This window comes from Podarcis filfolensis, assembly GCF_964270895.1.
Source record: "Podarcis filfolensis genome assembly, chromosome: 15".
Taxonomy (NCBI): domain Eukaryota; kingdom Metazoa; phylum Chordata; class Lepidosauria; order Squamata; family Lacertidae; genus Podarcis; species Podarcis filfolensis.
Window position 1 is genome coordinate 12,404,874 of NC_139618.1, and position 24,926 is coordinate 12,429,799.

At 45.5% G+C, this 24,926-nt stretch overlaps 1 long non-coding RNA gene across 1 annotated transcript in view; it reads left to right on the forward strand.

The window, feature by feature from the left end:
• Positions 1-24,926, forward strand: part of LOC310750251 — a 345,492-nt gene that overhangs the window by 305,036 nt on the left and 15,530 nt on the right. The window lies entirely within an intron of this gene.

Sequence of the window (24,926 nt, forward strand, 5' to 3'; positions counted from 1 at the left end):
ATTCCCGTCATCCCAGACCATTGGCTCTTCTGACTGGGGCTGATGGAGATGAGGTCCCAAGAAACATCTGGAGGGCCACATGTTCCCCATCCCTGCACTGTATGTTCAGTATTCTTCTCATCTCCCAAGGCTAGACTATATATTGGACAGGCTTCTCTAGTGCTTGAAGTACCCCCTTGACCACAAAGGACGTTGGAACAAAAGGAGCGAGTGTCACGTCGCAGGAAATGACGCCTCTATCCTGCTGCCTCCAACCTCTTTAAAACAAAAGCACAAATTGAAGCCAAGCTGTTCGTTTGCTTCTTTCATCTTCATCTTTGCTTCAGCACCTCTTTTATTTTGGAGAGAAATAAACCAACTGACAACAGGCTGACAAAACAGGCTGCGACCGTTGTTTAAAAAATGCACCGTCCATTAGAACCGCTGCTAAATCCAAGTTGCAACCTTTTTCGCTGGGAGTCCCAGTGCCAAGTGCGAGAATGTGCAGCCCCGCGCCTGCCACCCCCACATAAAGTCTGGGTCAGCGGCCTGCTTCTTTCATTTGCGTTTCCACCACACCTCATAGATCCACTTCTCCTTGGGCACTGCTGTTATCACGCCTTTCTCTTGCCTTGATTTATTAACTGTGGAGCTGTCGAATTATGAAAACCAAGGCCCGAGGAATAATTATTAATGTTCAAGGAATTCATTTCACACTTGAACACTTCCCCCTCTTTCTAACAATTTGCTGAGGGCCTCCTCATTTGGGTTGATGGGGCCGGGAAACAAGGGAACTTGCATTATGTGCAATTAGCCCAAGTAGATGGAGGAAGATGCAAAAGACCCATATCAGGACTTCCTTAGTGTGGACAGTCTCTCTTCAGACTCTCCAATTTCCCCTATTTTCCAGGGACAGTCCCAGATTTACAAAAGCCATCCTGGTTTCTGATTTGATCCCAGAATGTCCTGCTTTCCCTTAGGACGTCCCTATTTTCATCGGAGAAATGTTGGAGCCTATGGGATTATGGGACCCCTGAGCCCATGCGATAGTAACTATACAGTGGTACCTCTGGTTATGATCTTAATTCGTTCTGGAGGTCCGTTCTTAACCTGAAACCATTCTTAACCTGAGATACCACTTTAGCTAATGGGGCCTCCTGCTGCCGCCGCCGCACGATTTCTGTTCTCATCCTGAGGTAAAGTTCTTCACCTAAGGTACTACTTCTGAATTAGAATAGTCTATATCCCAAAGTGTTTGTAACCCGAGGTGTATGTAACCCGAGGTACCACCGTACAACCTTTTGAATACATCTGAAGGCAGGCCTGTATAGGGAAGTTTTTAAATGTTTAATGTTCTATTATGTTTTTATAAATGTTGGAAGCTGCCTAGAGTGGCTGGGGCAACCCAGTCAGATGGGCAGGGCATAAATAATACAATTATTATCCTTATTGAATAGGATGTCCCTATTTTCTCCTGCCAACCTAGCAGTTCGAAAGCACATCAAAGTGCAAGTAGATAAATAGGTACCCCTCCGGCGGGAAGGTAAACGGCATTTCCGTGCGCTGCTCCGGTTCGCCAGAAGCGGCTTAGTCATGCTGGCCACATGACCCGGAAGCTGTACGCCGGCTCCCTCAGCCAGTAAAGCGAGATGAGTGCCGCAACCCCAGAGTCGTCTGCGACTGGACCTAACGGTCAGGGGTCCCTTTACCCTTTACCTATTTTCATTGGAGAAATGTTGGAGGGCATGTCTCTCTTCTACAATTAGTGGAAAGAGAAGACAAGGCTGAGAGGTAATATGATAGTTTGTTTTCTGCTGCTCCAGAGGGGAGGCTCTGAACCAATGGATTCAAATGACAAGGAAGGATATGCCAACTGAACCTCAGGAAGAAGTTTCTGAGGGTAAGAGCTGTTTGGCTGTGGGACAGGCTCCCTTGGAAGGCGGTGGACTCTCCTTCACTGGAGGTTTTTAAACAGAAGTTGGATGGCCAGGGATTCGTAGTGGTTAAGAGCAGTGGACTCATAATCTGGTGAACTGGGTTCGCTTCCCCGCTCCTCCACATGCAGCTGCTGGGTGACCTTGGGCTAGTTATACTTCTCTGAAATCTCTCAGCCTCACTCACCTCACAGAGTGTTTGTTGTGGGGGAGGAAGGGAAAGGAGATTGTTAGCCGCTTTGAGACTCCTTAGGGTAGTGATAAAGCGGGATATCAAATCCAAACTCCTCCTCCTCTTCTTCTTCAGCTGTGATTCTTGCATGGCAAGGCATTTGGACTAGAAGAGCCTTGGGGTCCCTTCTAACAGTTCTAAGATTCTATGTTTCTTCAAAAGACAAGAGGAATTTCTGAAATGTCCTTTGGAGGAGAGAAGCCAGGGAACGTTGGAAAAAGAGAAAGCATCGGAAGTCAAACAGGCATCAGGGATGTTTGTTTCAGTCCATTTTGCCCTTGCATGATCCTGCTGGAGGTCCACCCATACTGGGACATGGGGGAGACAACGAATCACCATTTTGCTTTAGAAGACCTCTGCACTGCGTTATGTTAAAAATTCACCATCTTTTCCAAGAAGCAAGTACCTTATTTTATTTCATTGTTTTCTTTAAGGCAGTTTTAATGCTACACAATTGCACTCCCTCCATGTTATTTTTCAACTACCGATTCCCTGGAGGTCGAGGCAACAAATGCTTTTAGCTTGTTTGGTTGTTTGCACGAAAACAAAACGCAACGGCGCTCAGCGTAAATGGCATATTTTGTGTTGCAAAATGATAGACGCAGATCTGTAAATGATGAGGAAGGAAGGAAATAATTCATCGTTCACCTGATTTCTCATGAAGCAGGGTGTGCTCATTTCAGTAGGCAGAGCTGTCAGTTTGCATACACACACACACACATTAAAAGGAGTGTAAGATGAGTGATTAATGTGCACAAGAATCAGTCATTGCGCACATTCACCAGGGCCTCATGGGGAATGTGCACATAATCCAGCCACGAAAAGAGAATTTTGCACATTTCCCAGTCAATGAAGATAACCTTCAATAGGCCTTGGGAAATTACAAGTATCAACTGAATTTGTATATAATCTGGCCATTAATCCCCAATGGGCTTTGAGGAACCTGAGTACCTTGATTGCATTTTGTACATTCTCCAGACAATATGCACATTCCCCAGTCAGTATGCAGGGTCTCCAAGAAACATGCCCTTCCCACCATCATTTAGAAGTGCACAGTTTGCACAAGGCTGCTTCTGACCCTCTTCCAAATTGAACATGACCCACAACATACCCTCCTGCTAAACAGCTGGAAGAAAGGTTCAGATATAATTCAGCACATGTAATTTATATACAGATTGATCTTTATTCTACAAATGAGTGATGCAAGTCTACTCTCCAGCCAAATTCATAAGCCACGCGCTGCTTATCAAAAGTGCAATATTACCTACTAACTACTTGCACCCACAAAAAATACTGCTAACTTCAGTTTTCCAAAAGAGATGTGCTGTAGAAAAAAAAGAAAAGCACAAAACTCGAGTACAAAAACCTTTCATTATATTTCTCAAGTGCAATAGAAAACATTTTAGCACCCAAATCATTTTGAATAACCTTGCAAATGGTGAGGTTAAAATTTAAGCCTCTTAAAAGTTTCATTATCAAGCACATCAACATCTCATTTTGCATGCCTTTTCCTCCGCAGATTTTGTCTTCAGTTCCTTCAGGTCAAGTGCTTGCGCTTGGGCATGTTCAATTGATATAGTTGCCAAGCCAACTAGTCTCTTTTGCAACATGGTTGAGCGTATGCAAGTTTTTATAAGGTTGAGCTTTGAGAAACTGATTTCAGCACTTGCCACTGACACCGAGAGTGTGGGAAGGATCCCTAGAGCAACAGAAACATTGGACACTTTATGCAGGAGTTTTTGTTGTACAGTCAAACTTCGGTTGTCGAACGTAATCCGTTCAGGAACCCGTTCGGCTTCCGAAATATTTGACAACTGAGGTGCGGCTTCTGATTGGTTGCAGGAGCTTCCTGCACTCAAGCGGAAGCCATGTTAGACGTTTGGCTTCCGTATAACGTTCAAAAACAGGAACACTTATTTCTGGGTTTTCGGAGTCCGGGAGCCAAAATGTTCCAAAATGGAGGTGTTTGGGATCCGAGGTTTGACTGTAGTATGAAGAAAAGTACTCCTTGTGGAGGCATAAACTTTGGAATTCTTAAAGCTGTTGCTATAAGTTCACAGCACAGATCTTCAGCATCAATATATTTGTTTCCTTTGAAGATGTCCCACAAGGCTGTGAAGGTTTAGGATCAGAGTTTTTCTTCTCCTAGATGGGCTACCTTCCCAGGTTGATGAGCCCCATCTACCCCTCACTTCCCTCTATAGCACATACAGAAACCGCCTTCTTGACCCTTGGCCTGTTGGTGTACCTGCTTCATAGAATCATAGAATTGGAGAGTTGGAAGTAACCCAAGAGTCATCTAGTCCAACCCCCTGCCATGCAGGAATCTCATCTAAAGCATCCATGGCAGATGGCCACACAAACTCTGCTTAAAAACCTCCAAAGAAGGAGAGTCCACCATTTCACAAGGGAGACTTTTCCACTCTCGAACAGCTCTTAAGTTTTTACCTGATGTTTGGTCAGAATCTCCTTTCTTGTAACTGCAAGCCATTGCTTCGAGTCCTGCCCTCCAGAGCAGGAAAAAGCAAGCTTGTACCCTTTTCCTTGTGACAGCCCTTGAGATATTTGAAGGTGGCTATCATATATGGGACACGGGTGGCGCTGTGGGTTAAACGACAGAGCCTAGGACTTGCCAATCCGAAGGTCGGGGGTTCGAATCCCCGCGACAGGGTGAGCTCCCGTTGCTCGGTCCCTGCTCCTGCCAACCTAGCAGTTCAAAAGCACATCAATGTGCAAGTAGATAAATAGGTACCGCTCCGGCGGGAAGGTAAACGGCGTTTCCGTGTACTGCTATGGTTCGCCAGAAGCGGCTTAGTCATGCTGGCCACATGACCCGGAAGCTGTACGCCGGCTCCCTCGGCCAATAAAGCGAGATGAGCACCGCAACCCCAGAGTCAGCCACGACTGGACCTAATGGTCAGGGGTCCCTTTACCTTTACTATCATATCATATGGCTATCATATCATATTTTTCATAAATGTATATATTTTAAAACAACTCTAATGTGTGAAATACTTCAAAAATGATAAAAAATCCTTCAAAATATAAATTCAAAGTAAAATATTGTCAGAAATGTATAAGATGTAACAAAAACTAATCTGTATAAAACTGTCGTTAAGCTTCAGAGGAGCCACCCCCACCCCCCACGGTAGTTTGCCAGGAATGGATAAGACAAGGAAAGTTCTTACCAATGTTGTTTATTCAATATTCACAGAGAGGGACTTAGAAATGCAGCTTCTTGGAGTAATGGTGTTACTCCAAGTAAAGCTCCACGCCCCCTTCTCTCCTGCTTCCTCATTTGTCAACAGCAGCACCCACATTATGGTGGCCGCTTAGGGCCATCTGTCTCTGAGTCCTTTGCTCTCCTACTTTCAATGCTCACCGGGTTCTGGGAGATAGTGAGTCTGGAATGCTTTCTAGTGATAACATGTCAGCCAGCTGCTCCAGCTCTGCCTCCTCCTCTCCCATTATTTCCCAACTTTCCCCCTCATCTGCCTCTGAGATGTGAGCTACCGCAAATCCCTGTTGTGAATCTATACTGTCTTCCTCTTCTCTGGAAGGTTCAGGCTGGGGAGGCGATCTCCACCAATCCTCCTCTGTCCAGTCCCTGACAACTGTGCACCTCAAAGGTGAGTTCTGCACCCCTCTGAAGTCTGTGACCCAGGCAGCCCTGCCAACCAGTTTTAGGGAATGTTTTCCCTCGACCCAGAGCCAAGCCCCCCCTTTCCGCTGGTAGACAGTCATCGCCTTGTGTTTTGGGGAACCCTCTCCTGGATGGCTAAATCCATCATTCTCCCAAATACACAAAACTGCAGCACGTACCGCTGCTCGTGCAAAAACGCAGGTGTCTCAGGCCGTGCGTCTTTTAAAAAGTCCCAGGCACCCTCCGATTTGTGATATGAGCCACGCAAGCCCCTCACGAAAATTGAGTAATGGCAATTATTTCTCAAGGCTGTATTTTCGTGAATAGCGCACTTATTTTCTCAGGGACGCATTTGTTTTCCCAGCTGTGCCACATGGGTGGCGTTAATTTGTGAGGCAAGGCTCAGCTTGAGAAAAGCAACAGTTTCGCTCCTCTCCCCCCCCCCCCGCAAGTCTCTGGCAATTACTTTCCAAGACTTGGTACCCGCAAAGTTCTTGCAGAACCAAGGTCTAGCAGAGGGGAAGGCCCCAGAGAGTCTGGGGGAAAGAAGACAGGTAAGTGCAGAGTTTCTAGATCAGGGGTAAGGGCAGGTGTGGCCCCCAAAGATGTTGCTGGACTGCAACTTGCAGCATCTCTGACCATCACCCGAGCCAGGGATAGGGGGTAGAATTTGGTTTGCTTCCCATTTTAATGCCAATCTAGCTAATTCACATCTCTCAAAACAATACGTGCAGTGAGGCCTTGCTTTCCTTCAAAATTATCTGAATTCTGTGGGGCAGTTCTCCAACCCTAAGGTGTATATATTAGTGAGAATAGCAAACCAAAAATGTGTTATATTAGGGAAAATGTGTATATTAGTACATAGAATCATAGAATATGCAGGAATATGCAGCTGTCCCTTACAGGGATGGAACCTGCAACCTTGATGTTATCGGTACCATGCTCCAGCTACGCTAGCCAGTAATTATTTTTTGCATTTAAAAATGTGCACACCAAGATGCTGACGAATTTCTGCGAGGACTTTTTCAAAGTTTTTTGTTTTTTGTTTTTTTGTTGTTTTTTTTTGCAAACTGATACCAGGGAGCAATGCTTCAAAGAGTGGAAAAATGAGAATCTGAAAGGAAGCGAAATGGAGAGATTCCTCCACCCCTTGTTGTGGAGGATGGAGCTGGCAACATCTGGAGGGCCACAGATGTTCCCCATCCCTGTCCTAGATAATGGGAAGATTCTAGAGTCATACGATGGAAGGGAAACACTGGAGGCAAGGGACAGGGGGGTTGCCAGCTAATTGAGCGAAAAACCACACTGGTTTCCTCCTGTGCTCCGACTGTGATCTGCCCATGTCCTAGCCTGGACAGGTCCTGAGATTCAGAGGCGGAGCTTGGTTAAGGGGTGGAGCTTGGTGTCACGGGGCAAGGCGTTGTAGCACCTGGAAGGAACATCTGTGGGTTAGAGATGGACAAGTTGGGCAGGTAATAGCAAGAACGAATGAAATTAGCAACAAAAAAAGGTCACTCTTCACCTTGAGGTTAAGGTAAGAAGATCATAAGGAGCAAGTCAATGGCCCGTCTGGTTCAACATCCTATTCTCACAAGGGCTGACCAGAAACCAGCAAGCAGGACCTGAGGACCTCTCCCCTCCTGCAGTTACCAGCAACTGGGGTTCAGAAGCACTACAGTGGTACCTCGGGTTAAGAACTTAATTCGTTTTGGAGGTCCGTTCTTAACCTGAAACTGTTCTTAACCTGAAGCACCACTTTAGCTAATGGGGCCTCCCACTTCCGCCGCGCCGCCGGAGCACGATTTCTGTTCTCATCCTGAAGCAAAGTTCTTAACCTGAGGTACTATTTCTGGGTTAGTGGAGTCTGTAACCTGAAGCGTATGTAACCCAAGGTACCACTGTACTGCCTCCAACCATGAAGGCAGAGCACAGCCGTCGTGGTTAGTAGCTATTTATAGCCTTCTCCTCCTCCACGAATTCGTCCAACCCTCTTTTAAAGCCATCCTGTTTGGTGGCCATCGCTGCCTCCTGTGGCAGGGAGTCCCGCAGTTTAATGGTGCATTGCACGAATAAGTGCTTTCTTTTTATCTGTCCCGGATTTCCCAACATTCAGCTTCGTTGGATGTCCGCGAGTTGAGTTGTCACGTTATGAGAATTATAGGCAATTAGGTTGAACTCCTTCCCACAGAGATCCTGAAAAGGAGGTTAAAAGTTTGGAAATTCAGGTCAAATTGCAATTCTCGGCAGTCCCACCCATGACTATCTTGACTTTAGAAGCGACTGGGCCACCTGGGCTCTGTTACCATTAATAATCCTTCCTACCCAGCGTCTGAGGGGCTGAATAAATACTAGCAACATCTTGTTTACCTGTTGGATTTGTCGATGAGCAGCCTGAGCGAGCAGCAACATCCTTGAAGGGAAGGCCAGGCTTTTGGCACATCGATCCAAAAACCTTGTCGGAAAGACCTCCCCCTCCCCTTCTTCCTGTGTTGTGAGCACAGGACTCACTTTCCCTTTTAAAAAATAAATAAATAAACTGCCGCGCTCTTTTATTCCGTCTTTGAAGCGGCAAAACGAGGAACCGGGACTTCTCCTTTCTCCCGCCGCCCTTTTGCCTGTCATCTGTCCAATGAGCGTCTCATAAAACAAATTGAGAGGTTTAAATCTCGGAGACAAAAATCAATATGGGAGATAAGTAAAGAATAGGAGGAAGTCAGGCGGCTGAGATTTATTTCCCTGGAAATGTTTTTTCAATGGATTTACTAATAAATCTAAAGTGGCCGTTGCTCGGGCCTTTGATATGCAATCTCTCCCTTTACTTAGATGAAAGGCTCACATGAAAAAGGAAGCCTCGCTTATTGATTTTAACAAGGGCATAAATCACGGAAGTCCCACATGTTATCACTCCCGGCATGTGCGCTCGCTCAGAGTTGGGAGAGACAGAGCCCCGTCCAACACACACACACACACACACACACAGAGAGAGAGAGAGAGAGAGAGAGAGAGAGAGAGAGAGAATTGTTCCTGCTTCCTCTTCTTCCTTGCCCCCTCTTTAACTGATCACAACTTCTAACTGGCTAGACTGATGCTGCCTCAGGCACTGGCTCAGAATGTTCCAACTATAGACTGATGGTGGTCTCCTAACAACCTAAGAGTAGCCTCCTGGATCAGGCCCATCTCGTCCAGCATCCTGTTCCCACAACCAGATGCCCGTGGGAAATCAGCAAGCAGGATTTGAACACAAGACCCGTCTCCCCTCCTGCGGCTTCAAGCAACTGGGATTCAGAAACATTGCTGACGCCAACTGCGGAGGCAGAGCACAGCCATCCTGGCTAGTAAGCCACCGATAGCCTTGTCTTCCATGAATCTCTCCAACCCTCTTTAAAAAACTTCCAAGTTGGTGGCCATCTCTGCCTCCTGTGGCAGTGAGTTCCATGGTTTACTCTGCAAGAACAAGGCCCTTCTTCCAATATCTACAATTCCCCGCCCAGAGCTACAATCCCCACAGTTCCTTGTGAAGAGGGGTTGACTGTTAAACTACTTCGGGAATTATAGTTCTGGGAGCAAGATAGGGAGCTCCTAACAACTTTCAGCACCCTTGACTACAGATCCCAGGATGAGATGGATTGTATTTATGTAAGTGAGCACCTAAACGTCAGTCTCCAATGTATGTAATATATATTCTGTGTATATATATATATATATATATATATATATATATATATTACTGTGTGTGTGTGTGTGTGTGTGTGTATATATATATATATATATATATATATATATATATATATATAACACTGGACAGTGTTCTCGAAGCTACCAGCATGAGTTTGACCAAACTGTGGGATGCAGTGGAAGACAGGAGTGCCTGGCACGCTCTGGTCCATGGGGTCACGAAGAGTCGGACACGTCTAAAGGACTAAACAACAACAAAGTTCTGAAGTCAAGGTGAATGCAAATTTAAAAATAAAAGCGTATACGCAAATAAATTCAGAGCATGCATTTTCAAAATACAACAAACTTTCCCCCCCTTTTTTTCTTCTTTTTTAAACTAGCCATAAATCTGTCTTGGCATCCTCAAAGCAATTTCTCCAACGGCATCTCGTAAGCTCTTGCACAAATCATCCGGACCAGGTTTTCACTCCCTCAATTGTATCGTATAAATCAATGTTAACATTCTTTCGGGAGCCCACGTTTTAGATAGCCAGAGTTCAATAACAGGACAGAGTCTTTATTTTCTCATTATGAACAATAGGCATTTTGATCATAGCAAAGGGATTAACACCAACTCCTTTGGCACAGTGACCGGCAAGCTTCCACGCTGCCTACGTGCGTCCTCTACCACGGCGCTTCTTAGTTCTCCAAGGGGGCTTGTTGGAGAGGGATGTTTAGGAACATAGAAGTAGTTTATAATTTGGTCAGACCACTGGGTGCTTTAGCTTGGTGTTGCCAACACTGACTGGCAGGGACTCTCTAGTGTTTCATAGAAGCATAGAACTGTAGAGCTGGAAGAGACCCCAGGGGTCATGTAGTTCAACCCCCTGCAGTTCAGGAATCTCAGCTAAAGCATCCATGACTGATCGCCCTCCAACCTCTGCTTAAAAACCTCCAAGGAAGGAGAGTCCACCACCTTCAGAGGGAGACCGTTCCACTGCCAAACAGCTCTTATGGTTTCCCCAGTAGTGATGTATGGAAGTGAGAGCTGGACCATAAAGATCGCCGAAGAACTGATGCTTTTGAATTATGGTGCTGGAGGAGACTCTTGAGAGTCCCATGGACTGCAAGAGGATCAAACTTCTCCATTCTTAAGGAAATCAGCCCTGAGTGCTCACTGGAAGGACAGATTGTGAAGCTGAGGCTCCAATACTTTGGCCACCTTATGAGAAGAGAAGACTCCCTGGAAAAGACCCTGATGTTGGGAAAGATGGAGGGCACAAGGAGAAGGGGACAACAGAGGACAAGATGGTTGGACAGTGTTCTCGAAGCTACAAACTTGAGTTTGACCAAACAGTGGAAGACAGGAGTGCCTGGCATGCTGTGGTCCATGGGGTCACGAAGAGTCGGACACGACTAAACAACAACAGCTGGAATCTCCTTTATGGTAACTTGAACCCATTGGTTTGGGTCCTACCCTCCAGGGCAGGAGGAAACAAGCTTGCTCCATCTTCCATGCAACAGCCCTTCAGAGATTTGAAGGTGGCTATCGTATCTCCTCTTTTTTCTAGGCTAAGCATACCCAGCTTTCTAATCATGCCTCACCAGGCTTCATTTCCAGACCCTTTTAAGCACAAGACTTTCTCAGCCATACCTGGAGATGCCAGGATTGAACCTGAGACCTTCTGGATGCAAAGCAAGTGCTCCACAACTGGGATCTAACTCCAGTGTTAAATGTTCAGAAAAAGTCCGAAGCCCAAGGCAGTATAAGTTCCTCAATTACGTTTATTCAACATTGTCAGTGACAATGGCTCACTCATAGGAAAACAAAACCCGAACTCACAGGACTACACCATAAAAACCCCAACAAGAACTGACCATTGACAGTTGACAGTTTGATAATTTGAAGGGGCCAGCAGGATCCCACAGTCAGGTAACTAGAAAGATGTACAGTGGTACCTCAGGTTAAGAACTTAATTCGTTCTGGAGGTCTGTTCTTAACCTGAAACTGTTCTTAACCTGAAGCACCACTTTAGCTAATGGGGCCTCCTGCTGCCGCTGCGCGATTTCTGTTCTCATCCTGAAGCAAAGTTCTTAACCCAAGGTACTATTTCTGGGTTAGCGGAGTCTGTAACCTGAAGTGTCTGTAACCTGAAACATCTGTAACCCAAGGTACCACTGTATAAGCTTGTTTTTATAGTTCTATAAACACATAGTCTTTGAGTCTCCATATTATCAGTGCTTTTTTTTTCAGGGTACGCAGGACCGGCACCTCTTTTTTTGTTGTTAAAAAGTGTGGCACTTATTATAATAATTTCATGGTGAGTATCGACACCTATTTTTCCTAGAGAAAAAAAAAAGCACTGCATATTTTTCACCCTGAATGAAGCATTTGCCAGAAGTCATCATCTTTTCCTTTTTGTATCTGTTATTATTTATTTCAAACTAAGCAATTTTATTTAGGGCCAAATTCAGATGTGGCCAACCTTCCGATGGATGGGGGGTTGAAGATATAGCAAATGATAGGAATGAAGAAAGAAAAATTGAAATAGAATTCCCTCTAGTGTAATGAATGAAAAGAAAAATTAAAGAAAAAAAAGGGCCTCCGGTGCAATGCAATAAAATGGTCTACACACCCTGTTCACCTTACTCCCCTGCCGCTGTGATTAAAAGCCTCTCTTTCAGGGGACCTGGGGCTTCCTTCCTAGGGTGGAACCGGTTTGTGAACTCCCTACAACAGCCTTGCTGTGTATACCAAGGCTGGTCAGGCCTGAGACACACTGCGCAGAATCTTTTATTTGCAAAAGGAGAATGCAGGGATACCAGGATAAACAACCAGAGCGAAAAATGGAGGTTCAAAGATTTGTTACCTAAGCAAGTATTACACAGATCAGGACTTTATCTCCCTTCCTCCCCTCCACCTCACTTGCTTAATTTGTGATCCTCGACCCGCACAGGCAGGCAGCAATTTGGAGACACAAGGAACTTAGCGGGCAGAGGATCGTATTGTTATGAAGGTTACGCAGCACCTCCAGTCTCTGCCGAGTGGAAGCAAGATCCCAGGGGGTTCCAGGGTTGTGTTTGCGTTGGGAAACTCAAGGCAAAGTGGAGCAGAGTGCCTTTAAGAAACGTGGTTTATTATACACACATTTACGCTCGGTGTCTTCAATGGACGGGGTGCAGAACTTTATGCCCCAAGAACATCCTTTTCAATTCATTGTATATCAAAATAATGTTCAAGATAACTTTTATTTTAAAAAACCCAGAAGCTTTTCTTTTGGGAATTACAGTGGTACCTCTGGTTACGTACTTAATTTGTTCCGGAGGTCCGTTCTTAACCTGAAACTGTTCTTAACCTGAGGTACCACTTTAGCTAATGGGGCCTCCCGCTGCTGCACAATTTCTGTTCTCATCCTGAAGCAAAGTTTTTAACCTGAGGTACTATTTCTGGGTTAGCAGAGTCTGTAACCTGAAGTGTCTGTAACCTGAAGTGTATGTAACCCGAGGTACCACTGTATAGGGACAGAACTACCTAAATTGTATAGAAATGTATTTATGTATGCTACTACAGCAGCAAGAATGCTACTTGCCCCAAAGTGGAAAGAAGCAGAAGTCCCAGCAAAGGAAGAATGGATACAAAAACTTATGGAATATGCAGAAATGGCGAAACTTACCGGAAGAATAAGAAATCAAGATAACAATCTTAATGGCTTGGTTAGCTGAACCAGATTGGTTTGCATGCGCTAACCCAGGAATTTCTTGTCTGGCATGGTTCTGCAGCTTCATATCTGAAATATTATCTAAATACTATGGTTTATTAATTTCTACCATTCACTAATGGACTCTGGTACCCTAGATCTATGACAATATTAACTCAGGAGAGATCTTCTGGTTGTTAGGAAACAAGAAGATTGCTCCCGAGCCAGAGAGTGATTCGGACAGTGCCTCTGTTCAGATCAGAAGCTGGTCAGTGGAGCCTGGTGCCCATTGGCACTGGTCAATAGTGTAGTGCAAAATTCAGAAGTGCAGGGCCCTTTCATGATAGTCACAGTCACACCCATTCACAGCCACACCCCTTCTAAGGTTATGAAACTTTCCAAGTTTATGCAATAACCTTGTAATTATATAAAATTTTGCAACGATCGATGCAGATCTCCGTGTGGTGCCTTTCTGCCAGCGCCACTGTTGTCTGTGCACCTACATGGGCAAATGATTTGGAGTGCTTCATTCAGAGCAACCTAAGTTGTGTTTTCCCTGAAGTTCCTTTCTGTAGAACAGGAATCACAAAGCATTCTCCTGAAATGGAAGCGCCTTATGTTTTCGATGTTCCTAAATGCTCAGCTTTGGGAGCAAACAGAACAACTGCTTGGTGTTCTTCCGGCGTTCCTTTCTCCAGAGTGGCCCTAGGAGCCAATCCTCATTGGCTGATTTCCCTCCTTTCATTCGGATTGGCTCCAATCAGCACAAAGGGTGGCAAGACTTCTCAGTGTCTAGAAAGCTCCCCTTTCATGTTGATTGGGCAGTTCTAGGATGCTAGAGACTGAGGCCCTGTGGAGATATACAGTAGCAGTGGATCTTCCATCTCCCCCCGCTCCTGTGATCTGGGACCACTATATCACTGGGACTGGCACATACATACATATACAGTGGTACCTCGAATTACATATGCTTCAGGTTACATACGCTTCAGGTTACAGACTCCGCTAACCCAGAAATATTACCTCGCATTAAGAACTTCGCTTCAGGATGAGAACAGAAATTGTGCTCCGGCAGCGCGGCGGCAGCAGGAGGCCCCATTAGCTAAAGTGGTGCTTCAGGTTAAGAACAATTCCAGGTTAAGTACGGACCTCCAGAACGAATTAAGTACTTAACCTGAGGTACCACTGTATCCATAAAATTCCAAGAATCATAGAGTTTTAAGGGACCCAGAGAATCATCTAGTCCAACCCCTCCAATGCAGGAATATCCAATTGCTCCATACGGGGATCGAACCTGCAACCTTGGCATTATCAGCACCACACTCTTAACCAACTGAGCTATGTACATAATTTTATTTGCATGCCGCCTTTCCATAGCCGAAACCATGCTCAAGGCAACTTGCAACATGGAAAAAGTACATTATTACAAACATAACAAAAGCAGTCATAAACTGACTGAACGTAAACTGAACAGTTTCCATGTGAATCGTGACGAGACCCAAAACCACGATACAAAAAATGAACATCAATAACAGCAACAACAAAGCCCCCTAAACAATACCCCCGCCCAAGAGTCTTGCTCAGCAGCCTCAGCTTTTGTAGCTGGAGTCAGTCCAGGCCCCGCCCTCCCAGGTGGCCTGATCCACCAGGCTTTTCTTATGTTCTTAAACAACAAACATATAACAAAATTTTAAGCAGAGGTGGGATGGCCTTCTGTCACGGATGTTTTTGCTGAGATTCCTGCATTGCAGGGAGTGAACTGGCTTTCCGAATCCTCAGTGTTCTGCAAACGGAGTGAATATTACAGGAATTCCTTTCCATCGCTAAGCTTTTCATCTTCCGCTTGTAAATGTTGTTAGGTGTGTTCCCCTGCCCCCCCCCGTCTTTAATGTAAAGAGCAATTCTCCACTGGTGTCAGTTAAGGGGTCAGGGGGAGAGAGGGAGGGAGGGAGGGAGGGAGGGAGAGCCGACCCAAAAATAGACCTTTTCCATAAACAAAAAATGCATTCTGTTTTACTAGCATAAACAGACAGCTGTGTTAAAGGATCTTGCCACCCAGGCCTTGACTCGAAGAAGGGAAAAGGAAGCGACGTTGAAGAAAGTGATTCACCACCACAATTAGGAGGAAGAGGAGGAGGAGGAGGAGAGGGGTGTGGTAGGACAGGGTCATGGCTGACACAGACTCCTGGGAGATGCCTCCGGGGGAAGGATTACTTCGGAGCAGCTGAACTGCACATTACAGACCCACAGGCTGTACACACCAGGGAGCCAGTCTGGGGTAGCAGGTGTGTGAAGTCTTGCTGCCCTCTTTTGTAGGGGGACAGGTGTCCTCTGTCCTTACATGGCCTCCCAAAATTGAGCAGGTACCGTATTTTTCACTCCATAAGACGCACTTAGTTTTTAGAGGGGGAATGCAAGAAGGAAAATATTCTTCAAAGGAGCGCTGAGCAGAGCCTGTATGCATCCCAGGCTCTGCTCATCGCTCCCTTTCACGAGCCGCATGGAGCATGTGCGGCGCTTGCAGGCTTTACTGATTGGCTGCCCTTCTCCCTACTCAGGGAAAAGCCCCCAAGAGCCACACACACACTCCGCGCGGCTCTTTACAGGGAGTGTGGCTATTGGGGGCTTTTCTGGGAGGTGGGGGAAGGGACTGAGGGGCTGCCCTGTGTCCTTTCCCCCACCTCCCAGAAAAGCCAGCAAGAGCCATTGCACAGCTATCCCAAAAGCCACGCGAAGCCTCTTCAGGGCAGCGGGATGAAGGCTCCCACTGCCCTGAGGAGGCTTCATGCGGCTAAGCCAGAAGCTAGAACAGCGAGAGGGAGCACTGCACAGCGATCCCTCTTGCTGTTCTGGCTTCTGGGATAGCTGCGCAGCCTGCATTCGCTCCATAAGACGCACACACATTTCCCCTTACTTTTTAGGAGGGGAAAAGTACGTCTTATAGAGCAAAAAATACGGTAGCTCTTTCCCCAAACACCATTCCATATTCCAGGAGCAGAAAGGCTGGTTCCATTTCCGCACGCTAGAGATGGATAGTGACTTTGTAAGATGCCCACGGTTGGGTGCCTCTCGCCTCCTTACTTCTCCCTGGGAGACATCCCTAGGTGTGTCTCTGCCTCTGAACTCTTTCAGTAACCAAACAAACCTCTGTGTTGCAAAGAGAACGTCAGCAATGTCTAGGCAACACGATGACCATGTACCGGTACATACGCAACAGACAATCTTTATAGAATTCATTCATCAGCGTGTATTATAATTTTTGTAAAGTGATATGTGCATGCAGGTCATCGTCTGTAAAATTTTATTTTCAGTTTATGAAGCAATCCTATATCCTCCCACCACGCTGACAAAGAATTCTACGAAACAGTAGTCAATATCCGGAATCACTGTTCAGTGTTGGACATCCTATTTGCCGAATGCACAAAGCTTCACAGCTTTTCTTTCATCGTACAAAGTCTGGTACCTCGCTTCATTTAAAGATTTTCAGAGACTTTGAGGCTAAAGAATTCATTTTGTACTTGTTATGGTTTGAAGGAATTCTGTAAAGACTGTCTATTGCGTCTGAACTCTTTCAGCTACAGGAGGCTGAGTCCCCGAACCCCCACCATCCTCCAAAGGCTGAGAAGATGGCAGCCCCTGGGTCTCCCACCTCATCAGGTCCAGGTGTGTCTGGGGACAGTGGGGCAGAGGGCTTCATCGAGCGGACGGTGCCTTCTGGTCAGAGGGCTCAGAGGAAGCCATGTCACTAACCCAATGCAGGACAGGTGTGGTCTTCAGATGGCGGCCCATCAATGCAGGGACCAGAACAGTTGAGCTTCAGAGAGATGGTGGCCTCATTGGTTTTCTTGGGGTTCCCAGGAGCATGCTGTTGCCTCCCCTTACTTCCCCATTTTGGGCTTTGTTTCCATCAGCACGCACCCCCCCACGTTTTCATTGGTCTTCCCATTTTCTTTTCTCTCTGTTCTTTCCATCTGCCTTCTCTTCCAACGAAGCTGAATGCTGGAACAGCTCAAAGAAGAGACTTCTTCGTGCAGCGTAAAGTTAAGCCACGGAACTCTTTGACACAGGAGACATTTTGATGCCCACTTAACACTCGTGACAAAAGAAAACACAGATTTGTGTGCGCTGAGTTTTACACAGATACAATCCATCTCATTCTGGGATCTGTACAGTGGTACCTCTGGTTGCAAATGGGATCCGTTCTGGAGGCCTGTTCACAACATGAAAAGAGCGCAGCCTGAAGCGCCGTATCTGCACGGGTGCGCGGTGTGATTTAACGCTTCTGCACATGCGTGAGCAGCGAGACCCGGAAGTATCTCTTTCCGGTACTTCCAGGTCACCGCGAGATATAACCTGAAAGAACGTAACATGAAGCAAATATAACATGAGGTATGACTGTAGTCAAGGTGCTGAGAATTGTTAGGAGCTCCCTATCCTGCCCTGAGTGCTCACTGGAAGGAGCTGAGGCTCCAATACTTTGGACCCCTCATGAGAAGAGAAGACTCCCTGGAAAAGACCCTGATGTTGGGAAAGATGGAGGGCACAAGGAGAAGGGGACAACAGAGGACAAGATGGTTGGACAGTGTTCTCGAAGCTACCAGCATGAGTTTGACCAAACTGTGGGAGGCAGTGGAAGACAGGAGTGCCTGGCGTGCTCTGGTCCATGGGGTCACGAAGAGTCGGACATGACTAAATGACTAAACAACAACAACACCCTGCTCCCAGAACTATAATTCCTGAAGTAGTTTACCAGTCAACCCCTCTTCACAAGGATCTGTGGGGACTGTAGCTCTGGGAGGGGGATTGTAGGTATGGGAAGAAGGGACTTGTTCATGCAGCATAAACCATGGAACTCACTGCCACAGGAGGCAGAGATGGCCACCGACTTGGAAGTTTTTTAAAGAGGATTGGGCAGATTCATGGAAGACAAGGCTTTCGGTGGCTTACTAGCCAGGATGGCTGTGCTCTGCCTCCGCAGTTGGAGGCAGCAATGCTTCTGAATCTGAGTTGCTTGAAGCCACAGGAGGGGAGAGGGGTCTTGTGTTTGAATCCTGCTTGCTGGTTTCCCGCAGGCATCTGGCCACTGTGAGAACGGGATGTTGAACTAGACGAGGCCTTGGCCTGATCCAGCAGGCTCTTCTTATGTTCTTTACTCAGACTGTGTGGGGCAGGAGCCCTAAAGCGAGCAAAGCCCAAAGTTGGTGTGGCCACCTCTTTTCTCTGACTACTCCTATTTTCTTTCAACCACCCCCCTCTCTCTGCCACCCCCATTCTTCCTCCTTGCCACCCACATGAAATCGCATGGATTCCTGTGCTCCCTGACCCACACAGATTGAACAATCTGGCTCCCAGATAGTGTGAAATAATTTCATTGAACTTATAAAAAAAAAAAAAAGCACACACCTCGTAGCAAATGCACAGCTCTTTTCGTACCTGATAATAGATGGTGAAAGCACTGCAGACATTAATTATTGCTTTTAATTGCTGTTTATTATGATCAGAATCTTACTTTTATCTAAATGGGTTTGCTCCTCCCGACTTAATAATAGCAATCTGCATTTCAACAGAGTTGGCATCCCAAGATCACGATGTACTTTGTAACCAGACTGTCTCCCAACATCCCTGGAAGGTAGGAAAACCAGTTTTCCTTTTCCCCTGCAAGATATATTGGAGCCGCCCTCCCCCACTCGCTCCCTCCCCGCCCCTGCTATCTTGAATGGAGACGATGGGAAAATGTTTTGAAATCTCCCATCAATTTGATCTCTGGCTTTCAGCAACAATTGGCGGTTTAACTTTCCTGCATGCTTATTGGGAAAGCTGGGGATGCCTTTATTAACAAGAAGAACTGGGCTCCCAAACAGGAATAGGGAAAGCTGCGTTTCTCCAGACAGCATGACCAATGGTCAGGGACGATGGCAGCTAGGAGTCCAGCAATTTCTGGAGGGCCTCTCTATTGCCCCAAGTATTCACAGTCCCTGCGTTAATCCCTACCTGCTTGCTTAAAAGAAAGCCAACCAAGAAAATACGGAATTAAAGGGATCTGCGCTGAATGCATATGAGCATTTATTTTATTTTAAATTTATTTATTTATTTGCAAAATTCTTAACACTCGTAATTGCCGCCTTTGCAAAACCAGTCACCACCTTTGCAAACAAAAGGGATGACCACATTTTTTATGTCTTACAAATAAGGTTATAGGGTTTTCCTCTCTCCTTCCTGCAACAAGTACACTTTTTTGGGGGGGGGGGGAATGGGAATAATATTTATTTCAGGGCTAGGGAACATCTGTTCCTTCAGATGTGGCTGGACTATAACCCTCATTATCGCTGCCCATAGTGGTTGGGGCTTGATGGGAGCTGAAGTCCAACATCTGGGGGGTTTGGAAGAAAGGCTAGATTAAATAGGAATGTAGAAAGCTGCTTTTTACTGTCAGACCACCGGCCCATCGAGCACAGCATTGTCTGGACTGACTAGCACTGGCTCTCCAGGGTCTTAGACAGGGCAGTTCAAACAGGTGCCCAGAGGTGCCAAGGATGGCATTCTGCATGCAGAGCACATGTTTTCTCCCATGGGGCAATGCCTTCTTTCCAAGGAAGCTGCCACGTACTGAACCAGTCCATTATTTGATTTACGCGTAACATTTGCAAAATCCCCTCCCAACTTTCTGATGCACCCAGGGCAATATGGAAAGCACAAAGACATAAAGCATCCGCAAAAAGAAAAATAATGATGGTGGAGTTGTAATATAATGCTTTACAAAAAAAAGTAGGGGATTTTTTTTTCTTGGAATAAAATGCCCTTTTAAAAATTGATGGATGCTGTTATTCAACTACCTGGCTTTGCTTGAAGGATGGGTTGCGAGAGAGCAGCCAAAATCTATTTTCTTTGGATCTACAAATGTTGGCAAATGTGCCCGATAATAGCATTTTCCCAGGTTATCACAGAAGACAACTTAATTGCTGAAGGACAGACAATCTGTCTCCACTCTTCAACCGCCTAGGGATCCGCGAGGACTCCCTTCCTTGGGCCTGCCAGTTTGGTCTCGTCGTTTTCTAAAACTTGCCCCTGAAGAAGGTAACGTCTACTTCGGCAAGTCCCTTCTGTTGAGCTCCTCATTAGCCACTGAGATTATTAAAGGCTCCAATTGCATCTTGCTAGCACCTTTCATGTTGTTTTGGCTAAAGCAAGCCAGCTGCGGGAGTGCGAGGATGGACTTTTTCTGCAGAGTAAGGGGTAATTTGCACTGCATTAAATTTTTTTAACTGCTTGTTTATCTTTTACAGGTAGTATAGAATGAGAGAAGGGGGAAAAAGGAAGTGACCCCCTGCCCAACAGTTATAAAAGAATCTACAGCAAAAAGAAATAATAATAATAATAATAATAATAATAATAATAATAATAATAATACTTTATTATTTTTATTATTTATAGGCCCCAGCCACTCTGGGAGGGTCCCAACAAAAAATAGTAAAAACACATGTTGTTGAGCTTTTTAAAGTTTTGCCCAAAGTTGTTGGCCAACTTCCAACATGGGTTGCCATCCATCCGGATTTTCCCTGGCATTCCACTCAGATACTGTTTGCAGCAGCTGAATCCTGGCTGTGTCCTGGAAATTCTGGCTGTACGGCAATCCTATAAAAATAGCATTGGGTCCGTCCCATATCAAGCATTACATAAATGTGTTGCAGGAATCCTTAACCCGTGTTCTGTTGTTGCAACATATGAAATAAAATCAGACCAACTCTTCTGAAAGGTGTCTTGACTTTTCGTTGGTTTTATGAGTTGATTTGTCCACCAGAGCTAAGTTCCATATTTGGGCCAGCCACAGTTTGCTCAGAGTTTCTTTTCCTTTTTTTGCAGTGGTAAGCTGAGCTGAGGTTACACTGCTTTTGAAATAGTGCAGCCGATGACTGTCTGTCTGTCTGTCTGTGTGTGCAAGGCACCAGCTAGAAAGTTGGCAACATGTTAACAGGTACAGCGAGCTTAACAAAATCAATATATGCAAATAAACCCCCATGTAGTCCACATTGCACCCACCCTCAAAAGGATTTTCATTTAAGGATATCTATAGTTAAATGTTTCCTGCTTTGGCTCAGTGAGATATTCCAAGGGCAGTGACATTAGATCAGGCATAGGCAACCTTGGCCCTCCAGATGTTTTGGACTACAACTCCCATCATCCCTAGCTAATAGGACCAGTGGTCAGGGATGATGGGAATTGTAGTCTCAAAACACCTGGAGGGCTGAGTTTGCCTGTGCCTGCATTAGATGACAGAGCATCCAAGCATTCCTACCTCACAGGGTTGTTGTGGGGGTTAAATTAAGGTCACCAGATTTTTTTCAATGAATCCGGGGACACTTCATTGAAATGAGTTGGAATGATAGGATTTTGTCAGGGGACTGATTTGTAACACTGGGGACTGTCCCCGGGAAACAGGGACATCTGGTAACCTTAGATTAAATGAGGATGGGGAGAACCATGGACATTGGCCTTGAGCTCCTTGGAGAAAAAGGTAGGATATAAACACCCAGGGACAGCCTGGATAGCTCAGTTGGTTAGAGTGCGATGCTGATAATGCCAAGGTTGCAGGTTCGATTCCTTTATGGGACAACGGCATATTCCAGCATTACAGGGGGTTGGACTAGATGATTGTCAGGGTCCCTTCCAACTCTACGATTCTATGATTCTAAATGCAATAAATAAATAAATAAATAAGATATTGACAGGCTTCAGGGATTCTGATCCTTCCCACGGTGGCAGCCAAGAAGCAGATAACAAGAAGAGTTCTCACCAATTCTTTTATTCAACATTCACTGAGAGAGTACATAGAAACACTGTCTCTCTTAGATAATGGCGTTGCTCTGAGTAAAGTCCCACCCCCTCAGTCCCTCCTATTCTGCATCACCCCTGCGCCAGCTGATCTGTGCTTTCTGCCTCTGCACTTTCTGTTCTCCTACTCTCAATGCCTGCCGGGTCCTGGGAGAGGGAGGGACAAGAATGCTTTCCAAAGACACTGAGTCTGTCAGCTGTCTCTCTCCGGTGCTGCTGCTTCTTCCTGCTGCTCGTCTCCCAATATTTCCCAGCTTCTCCTCTCTGCAGCCTCTGAACTATGACCTTCTGCAAACCGGTGTTCTAAGTCTATACTGTCCTCCGCTTCTCGGAAAGGTTCAGAAGGAGGAGGCGGCTGTCCCCACCATTCCTCCTCAGTCCAGTCCCTGACAATAATGGAGGCAAACATACTTCACAAACAGGTAGCAAAACCTGCATCCTATTCTGAGAGGGAGAGATTTATGCAACCTCCTAAACCCCAAGGCTGCCACCTACCCCTAACTCCAGCCAGAAACTTCTATTGAGGGTGGCCACATGTCTTTACAAAAGACAGTTCTTTATTTGAAGGTGTCCTCTGTTTTAAGGACTGTTCATTCCAAGTCTAGTTTGAACATACAGTGGTACCTCTGGTTACGTACTTAATTTGCTCCGGAGGTCCGTTCTTAAACTTAAACTGTTCTTAACCTGAAGCACCACTTTAGCTAATGGGGCCTCCCGCTGCTACCGCACGATTTCTGTTCTCATCCTGAAGCAAAGTTCTTAACCCGAGGTAATATTTCTGGGTTAGCGGAGTCTGTAACCTGAAGCGTATGTAACCTGAAGCGTATGTAATTCGAGGTACCACTGTAAATAACTCTTAGAAGGGGCCTTGAAGTTGTACCTCATCAATGAGCACCTGCACAGCAGACCTAGAAGGCTTATAGCTCCCCTGGTCACAGTCTTTCCCAGAGTGGTCAGATATATTGCATTTCTATTTAATTACTGTAATTATTTCTAAAGGTACACATCAATTAGAACATGCACATTTTGTGCAGCACCGTGTCCTCTTTTTGGATTGTGTATGCATGTGTGTGTAATGCATTGCCAGGTTTTGGGGGGTAATGGGTCAACAAGAGACCAACAAACCCTTCATGAAAATTCAAACTTTGGAATGGATTCCAGAATGTTCCTCTGTTTCCTCTCACCAGCTGGATGCAACTCCAAGGAGAATTTTCCGCAACTGGGGCTCCTCTGCCTGGATGACCCCTTCTCTGAGAGCCACCCATCTCACGTCAGACGGCGCGGGCAGCAGCGGGGGGCATTCTGCTGAAGGAACACAAAGAAGTTCACATAGAGATGGAAAATACTTCATGTGCCCTGGTCCGAAATCAGAAAAGGCTTTAGCAGAACAATTAATTAAATAAATAGAAACCCACGTTCCCCCAATCCTCAAGTTCCCGTTTCACAGTTGTAATCACCCCACCCTTCATTTGATTGCTGCTTGATGTTTCGGCAATTATTAATAATAATAATAATAATAATAATAATAATAATAATAATAATAATTTTTTATTTATATCCTGCCCTTCCCAGTCAAAGCCGGGCTCAGAGTGGCTAACAACAATAAAAGTAACACAACATTCTAAAATCAATTCATTTTAAAATCAGTTCAAAATCAAATTAATGGCAACCATTGGGCTAGAGTTCTGTGAGGATTACCAAAGGAGGGGGTCAGGCTGTGCCTTGGCCAAAGGCCTGGTGGAACAGCTCTGTCTTGCAGGCCCTGCGGAAATATGTCAGGTCCCGCAACTCCCTATAGGGCTTTAAAGGTTAAAATAATGAACTGGCTAATCAAATTGTGTGAATATCTGGAATTAGCAAAAAAATGACAGAAGTAATTAGAAATCAACCAAACCAAAGGTTTAAAAAGGAGTGGGAATGCTTTAAAGAGTACCTGGGAAAAAGCATTGTTCTCAGACAACATCTTTGATGTGTTTTGATTAAAGTTTGCAAAGTAAATAACAGATAGGTAACGTATACTATGGAAGAGAAGTGAAATAAGGAAAAACAACACAGTTAAAAAGATAAGGAAGAAGTAAGGAGCCACAATAAGGTGGAGGGGAGTCACATGCGAAGAAGTATTGATTTACGTTAGTTTACATTTGTATATAAGTTAACATATTTTGAGGAAGGAATGGAAAATGTATATAATTAATTAATGTAAAACTCAATAAAGAATAATAACGCACACAAAAAATAATGAAAAACTGTAATAAACAACAAGTTGGCTGCAACGCTTTTAGGGTTCATCCAGATTTCCTTTTGTGGTCCACGCTTTACATCTCCATGTCCGAGCATTGGTTTTTAAATTGTTTTTTTGGTCCCAGCACTTTCCCTGGAAAAACCCATGTTTCACTGCTGAATCAGAACAAACGACAATCTGCAGAAAAGTCATTTGCCATTTCTGCTCTATTTCAGCACTAAAATCCCAGAGAAACTGAAGAGCCAACCAACCAAACAAATCCTCATTGGCTGATTTCCCTCCTTTCATTCTGATTGGCTCCAATCAGCACAAAGGGTGGCAAGACTTCTCAGTCTCTAGAAAGCTCCCCTTTCATGCTGATTGGGCAGTTCTAGGATGCTAGAGACTGAGGCCCTGTGGAGATATACAGGAGTAGTGGATCTTCCATCTCCCCCCGCTTCTGTGATCTGGGACCACTATATCACTGGGACTAGTACGTACGGTGGTACCTCGGGTTACATACGCTTCAGGTTATATACGCTTCAGGCTACAGACTCCGCTAACCCAGAAATAGTACCTCGGGTTAAGAACTTTGCTTCAGGATGAGAACAGAAATCACACTCTGGCGGCGCGGCAGCAGCAGGAGGCCCCATTAGTTAAAGTGGTGCTTCAGGTTAAGAACAGTTTCAGGTTAAGTACGGACCTCCGAAACGAATTAAGTACTTAACCTGAGGTT